This window comes from Puma concolor, chromosome C1 (genome assembly GCF_028749965.1).
Source record: "Puma concolor isolate L17-30 chromosome C1, mPumCon1.1.hap2, whole genome shotgun sequence".
Taxonomy (NCBI): Eukaryota; Metazoa; Chordata; class Mammalia; order Carnivora; family Felidae; genus Puma; species Puma concolor.
Window position 1 is genome coordinate 165,193,521 of NC_141674.1, and position 7,591 is coordinate 165,201,111.

The window sequence follows — 7,591 nt, forward strand, 5'->3', positions numbered from 1 at the left end:
GGCGCCTGGGTGGCGCAGTCGGTTAAGCGTCCGACTTCGGCCAGGTCACGATCTCGCGGTCCGGGAGTTCGAGCCCCGCGTCGGGCTCTGGGCTGATGGCTCGGAGCCTGGAGCCTGTTTCCGATTCTGTGTCTCCCTCTCTCTCTGCCCCTCGCCCGTTCATGCTCTGTCTCTCTCTGTCCCAAAAATAAATAAAAAACGTTGAAAAAAAAAATTAAAAAAAAATAATAATAAACAGTATGGATAGAGAAGGTGACATTTGTGTCCCGGAGGGTTCTAGAAACAAGACGGTTTTCACGACTACAGTGGCTTTAGCCAGAGAAACTAGAGCCAGGCTAATGGCCCAGTGCTCCTCAGGTCAAGTGCCAGCCTCCTCTTCTGTTCCTAGTGGCTCAGCAGTTTCTAGTTCTTGATTTCCCAGATGACGGTATTCGTTGTGGGACCTGTTCTCATAGGCAAAACTGTCCGTTGAAACAGGCAAACCACGTGGCCAGAAGTAACAAAAGCTAACCTTGGTGGGGGAAAAGGCGAGGGGTGACGCTAAGAATTATAGATGAAAACTGGAGAAGACTCTAAAATTTAAAAAAAAAAGTTATCATCAAAATGAACAATATTTATAGATGCATCGTTGCCGATAACAATCCCAAGAACATTGAGGCTATATACTGTAAAAATATCAGAGGGATTGTAGTTTTTTTGGAAGTTCTCTTCTTCTTTGGGTTCCTCGATATGTGATATCGTTATGGACAGGAGATAGACTTCACCAAAACCATCTGTGACTTTAGCCAGTCTAGTCACCCATCAGTCAATATACATTTATTGAGCATTTACATGTGCAGATGTGTTAGAACTAAGGATATGAGGTGGACAGATAAATGAGATGTGACCCTGACCCTCAGCGTCCCTACATTTTAGACACATCAATAACAATAACACTATGTCCCTAACAGTATGAACCAAGTACAATAAAAGCACAACAGAGGGATGGATTGGTTCCAGTTGAGGCTTAGGGGAAAGGAGAACCAGAAAAAGTTTCATAGAGAAACTGAGATTTGAGTTGGACCTTAGAAACAGGGAGTCTTCAAGCAGCAAACCAAACAGGAGGAAATCAGGGAGAGGGATCAGCTAGGATAGAGGCTGCGAAGAATGAAAGATCTAGCAGGTTCAAGAGACAGCCTGGTGTGTGACATGACTGAAGGTAGGGAAGCGCATGGCAAGGAGCCCCTGGGGAATTTAAGGAAGTAACATAAAGATAAATGATAGCGAAACAGGGAACGAACAGTTAGAAGTAAAAAGTTATGGGATCAGGTGTCATTTACGACCACCTCAGCTCTGGAAATGCCAAATTTGAAGTTCCCAGTGTGTGGGCACGCTCTATAGTTACAACAGTGGGGATGAATGAGTCCACCAGTAAGAAAAAGTATAAGGTAGCAAGAAGAGACCCGAAAATAATGTCAACCATTAATGAATGACAGAGTAGGTGGAGAAAGGCCAGACACTGAAGGAGACTGAGAAAGGAAGCCAGAACTAGCAATGATCTTGAACGAGGAAAGGGAAGTTGCAGATAGATCGTGGCGAAGGAGTTGTCAACCGTGCCTAACAAAGAAAAAAGCCACTGAGCGAGACATTAGCTGGACCCTGGTGACTTTTGCAAGGTAGCTGCAATAAACACTGGAGAGAGAAGCGAGACTCTGGGGTTAAAGTGGAGGCAGCAGGAATAGACTTTTCTTTTTCAGATACCTGTTTGGAAAGAGGAGGGAACAGACTAAGCGTCAGAAAGGCAGGATACAGGAAAGATTCCTTGGGGATGCCAAAAGCTTGAGCATCTGGGCTGATAGGAAAGTGCCAGTGAAGAGGAGATGGTAGAGGGGAGGAGAAATTGGGGAGGGAATTAGGAAGAGAAAAACAGATGATACCAGTCTCGAGATGGAAGCTGGGAGATGTAATCAGATGAAAGGATCAGCTTTGGAAATCCATCAAATCACTGGGGGAAAAGACCAGTCTAGCAAATTATTTGACAGGGTGCTCCTACATTCTTAAAATAGTCCAGTCTGTTCTGTTGGGCTTTTGAGGACAGAGCCATGGGGACCTATGTAGAGCCAGCCAATAGAAATAGTGATTTTTTTTTAAGTAATAGAGTTTTTTAAGTAAATCACCCAGAAGATCTCCCCACCCCCCCAACCACCACCACCTTTTTTTTTTTTTTAATTTAATCGTGTTGATATAGCCATTGAAGTAAAGTATATTGGGGGTTTTTTTAATACTGATGAATGCTTAGATAAAATATCCCATGAAGGAATACTTGCTATTTGTGGAATGGGAAGAGAAAGGCTTGCCAACAGTGAAACAGAAAGGACATTGTGGCTCACAGTCAAGTGCCCCCAGGTCTCATGCCTTTGGATCGTCACCGACACAGGTGCCATGTCCTCTGTCTGTATAGACAAGGGTCTCCAGCTGAAACTACAACCAAACCCAAGTTTTTCCTTCTCTGTCAAATATGGCACCTCCTCTTGGAAAACAAGATGGCCACCTGAACTGTAAAAAGTGCAGAGAAACAAGCACTTTTATGCAACTTGAGGTTGGGAATACTGTAATTTCTCACAATTAAGGGCGCCTCGGACATTAGTTACCCTCGGTTGTAATTCACATTTTTTAAATTGGCAGCGGGTCTTTCTCCATAGACTGCTCACTACTTTTTAATCTGATCCCTGAAACCTTCTAGGAAATAGCATAAATCCCACCTGTCTCTTCTTCCCTTTTTGCACATTTTCTTTTGGCTTCTCAAGATTATTTGGCTTCTCTGTGCTTAACAATTTGAGTTAAATTAAAATCTAATAGAGCCAGGAATCCGAATTTCCAATTTATCTCATAATAGAAAGAATCTTTTAATAGATGCCAGCTTTTTACCAAGTAGATGATAATAGTTTTAAAGTTAAATATAAAAATTTAGGAACGGAATGGGCCCTTTGTTGTCTGTAGGGGCACAGAACTATGTTCATAAACACATTAAGCTAAATTGTTTTTAAACCAGGATTGGTTACATATGCCCTATCTATAAGCAAAGAGGTACATTCATTTGACTACATAGTTTCTTTATACAGCTATAAAAACAAAAACCTCTATGTCCTATTTACTTTTAGGTAAGCCAGTACGTACACCCATGACAGTGTTATGTGACTGGGAAGGAAAGTGTGCTGAAGGATTGCAGAAACTTGGCTGGCTGTTCAGAGAATGCCGGCCAAAACCTACAGCATCTGAACCGGGCTTTGAAGGGTTAGTAGGGTTTCAGTAAGACAGGGATCGAAGGAAGAAATGCCAGGTGGAATGGCAGAGGCTACAAAAACAGGAGAAAATTGAAAAGTGCATGCTTCTAGGGGCACCTGGGTGGCTCGGTCGGTTAAGCATCCCACTTCAGCTCAGGTCATGATCTCACAGTTTGTGAGTTCGAGCCCCACGTGGGGCTCTGTGCTGACAGCTCAGAGCCTGGAGCCTGCTTCGGATTCTGTGTCTCCCTCTCCCTCTGCCCCTCCCCCACTTGCATTCAGTCTCTCTCTCTCTCAAAAATATTATAAAAATCTTTTTAATTTAAGAAACGTGCATGCTTTTAGTCGTACCACCAAAAATTGATCTCCACCTATCTACTACAGTCTAAAAATATAGAAACAAACCAGACATGGTCCATACTCTCCAAGTTCCCACAGGACACAGGGAGAGCAGCATCAGCAGCTCAACAGTAGCGTGTCAGTGTTTGCTGCCTGTAGGATGCTTTGAGCACCGGAGGAGCAAAGCCGGATCTGTGGCATTGTTGGAGCTTTGCACGCCGAGAGGGTAAGAAGGAGGAGCTTCTGCAAAGACACATAGATATTTTTCCGGTAGAGTTTCTTTTTCTTATTATGTAACTGTGAGAATAATAATACTAGTAATAATAGCTGACATTTATTTAAGCTCTGAACTACTTGTCAGGTACACGTATTGGAACCTCACCGAATCCTCAGACATCCCTCTGAAGCGGGTACCATCTCCATTTAGCAGATGAGGAAGTGGAGATACAGGGGGTTAAGGAACTTGCCAGAAGTCACGCAGCCAGCGGGGTGGATTTCCGCTCGGGGAGTCTGGCTCCAGAGCCCACGTCCTTAACTGTAGTGTCACCTCAGGTAATCTCTGTGGTGAGGTCAAGGAAATGTGGGAGATTTGTTCTTACCAATTCTGTAGTTTGAAGGGCAGTTATAGTTCTCGAGCCCTAAAAATCATCTGGAAGGCAGTCACTCTTAAATATATATTGAGCATTCAGACCATTCTGCTTGACCCTCTATCACTTCTGTTCCTGGCGTACTTATATTTCTGGTTAGAAATTGTGGTGGATGGCTGTTCTGTTTTCTGCCCCAAAACTCCCTTCTCTTGAGAACTTCTCCCCACCCCAGCCCCGTTCTCTCCAGCCCTGTGATCCCTGTGGGGGCTGCACGACCTCCTTGGCCATGCCGGTCGGGTCTAGAGGTATGCCTGTCTGGGCTTGGCTGAGCTAGAACTTGGAAATGACAACTGGCAAGTCTAGTGGCAGTAGCTGTGACACCCAAGGCTCGGTGTCACTGGCCGTGTGTTCTCCGCCACATAGAGAACGTTGCTCTACAGTGGTCGGGGGCAAAACGAACAAGCAGAGCGAACCATGGTTGAAAATTGGATAGAGCAACAGTTCTCAGGGCATTTGAATGTCTAGATCCCATTGTTCCTAAGATCTAGCCACATGCCTCCTCTGCCTACATTTAGGTCAAATAAGATAAACCTGTACACTTCTAAAATAGTCCCCTCTTTCTTAAACTAGTTGGATTTCTACAACTTGCAGCCAATAAAGTTCTATCACAAGCATAAAGAATTAACGCACATAAAAATGCCCCCCCCAAAAAACTTTTTATGAAACAACCTGAGAACAAGGGCTGCTCTATCGCTATTTTCGATGGCACATAAATAATTACGCAGCCATAAAAAAGGATGAGGTCTTGCTATTTGTGACAACATGGATGGACGTAGAGGGTATTATGCTAAATGAAATAAGTCAGGCTGACAAAGACCAATACCATATTATTTCATTCGTATGTGAAGTCTCAAACACAACAAATGAACAGATAAACAAAAAGTAGAATCAGACCCTTAAATGCAGAGGCTACATCGGTGGTTGCCAGAGGGAAGGGAAGGGGTGGGCAAATGCTTGAAGGGGAATGGGAGATACAGTCTCCCAGTTATGGAATGTATAAGCCATGGGGATAGAAGGCACAGCACGGGGAATAGAATCAATGACATTGTAGTCGCACTCTATGGTGACAGGTGGTAACTACACCTGTGGTAAGTATAATGTAACATAGAGAGATGGCGAGCCACTATTGTTGCACATCTGAAACTAAGGTGACATTGTCAACTCTACTCACATATTTTAGAATGTGTTTTCTAATTATTTTATACTTTTTTGTGTTTTCTAAATAAACAAATGTGTGTACGTATGTATATGCATATATATATATATATATATATATATATATATATATATATATATATATATGTTTTTTTGATAGCCCATAAATATACATAGAGAGAGGTCAGGGAACCCTCTCCTGAAGGTAGTGATCAGCAACCAACAGTTGAATGAATGTTGTCAAGTGGCTCAGCTTCCTCCACAGTTCTTGAGCCCATCCCTCTTCTCTGATCACCAAAATTTTAGGGCTGAGCGATCCCATGTGCTTTAAAGCATGGCGGCTCCCAACAGTTTCCTGAGTTCTTAAGGAAGCTGGAAGAGATGTATTTCTGAGTCAAAATGGTAAACAAGATGTGACTCCACAGTAAAGCAATTGATTTTTAAATAAATATGCCAGGTATGTGCTTTTCCTCCAAGGCCATTAGCCTAGGAGTGTGAGGCTGCCATTTCTCGAGCAGCATTGGAACTCCATTCTGGCGGTTACTTACTGAATACTCTAAGTGGTACCAATCTTTATCATTGGAAACAAGTCGAGACTTGTGGAGTGAGCCAAACTGTTGGGAGCCAAGGTTGTTGATTAAAGGGAGTAATCAAGCTTAGAAAATCACTTGGCATCAGAAATAACATTTGACTATAAATATGGAGATGGATTTTTATTTCATTATTTACAAACTGCCTCTGACAGGTGATTTTGCTCAGTTATGTACTGTTACCATTTTAGAATATAGTTTAGCTGCAGAGTAAAATTTAAAAATCTTACTTATATGATTTACCTAATCAGATTCATAAATGAGGAGAAGGAAAACTCTTCTCCTGAAGTCCAAAGTCTTCCAACAAGTGCACGAGAAGCGCTGTTAAAAGTGTTTGGATGTATTATGTCAACTTGTAAAAAAAACAGAGAGAGAGAGTACTTTGGGTTTTACAGACTCTTACATTCCAACTTCAACAATACTGAATTATCTGGACTATCATCTAACCCAAGGGGAACGTGTATTACCTTAAGGGATGAGAAATGACCATATCCAGAAAAGCTTACTTTAAATGTGATCATTTTCCTTTGAGAAAAAAAAATAGCAGCTCAAATATTAACAATGTTTTTCATTTTTTGCCTTTTAGAAAGTTCTCTTCCTCTATGAGGTATCCTTCCACTCACCCTGTGAAGCCAGTCGACTGAGGACTCTCTTAGGATCCAGGAAACAAAGACGTTGAAGGATTCTCTTTACGTTTTCAGAAACGTTACCACGATAGCACTTCCCAAATCTTCTCTTTTACATATTTTCTGTGAAGTTATGGAACATAGGGTTCTAAAGGGTTATAAAGCAATCTTTCACATTTCCCGGAAAATAAATACAACTGATTTGGAAACTCTTACATCAGTGAGATTGTGCACATATTATTTGTTCCAGTTATTTCTTAAATAAATAAATAAAACCCCAGAAAACCTTAAAACATCATTTCAAACGGTACAAATAGAAATGTGACATGCATGACATGGCTGTCTGCTTTACTTGTACTGTTTCACTGTTTCATATTCTGAGCAAACAGAGAGGCTATTTTCCCCCAAGGGTTCAGGAGGGCATACGATTTCATTTCTTCAGAAAATTGTTTCTCAAGATTTCAATCTTCTTAGCCGGAGATGACAAAACATAATATCAGAAACACTTATGCTTTTTATCTACTGTATTTTCAAAGCATAAATAAAGGCTCGGTGTACATTTAAGACAGGTAGATTCAAACTTGGGGATAAATCACGTATGTGTTGCACAAACAGTTCTATAATGTAAGAATATTTTCATTGTAAGATGTGTAAGAGAAGAGCAAAAGACAAACTACGTCTTTTAAAAGTATTTTTGCATGGCCACTCTTATTTTACTCAGGTAGCATTCAGTTTTCTAAATCTTGGGGTTAATGAGACAAGTAATAAAAAATTAAATTGGATTTTTAGAAATAGGGATTCAACTGGGCAACATTCGGCTAACGCTTCTTCTTTTTTTTTTTTTTTTCCTATTTCTATGCAGAGTGGTGAGCACTATTTTGGTTTTCAACCTCATTACACTTCTATTCATAAAGCGTCGTATAAAAACTTTAAACCTCAAATGTTTTAAGAATAAAACAAATCATGCATCT

The 7,591-nt window shown here is 41.3% G+C and overlaps 1 long non-coding RNA gene across 1 annotated transcript in view; it reads left to right on the forward strand.

The window, feature by feature from the left end:
* Window positions 1–6,835, forward strand: part of LOC147578545 (uncharacterized) — a 9,086-nt gene extending 2,251 nt beyond the window's left edge. Inside the window, exon 2 of the long non-coding RNA XR_015255328.1 lies at window positions 6,581–6,835. This is a non-coding gene — a long non-coding RNA (uncharacterized LOC147578545). The remainder of the gene's footprint in view (window positions 1–6,580) is intronic.
* The last annotated feature ends 756 nt before the right edge of the window (window positions 6,836–7,591 follow it).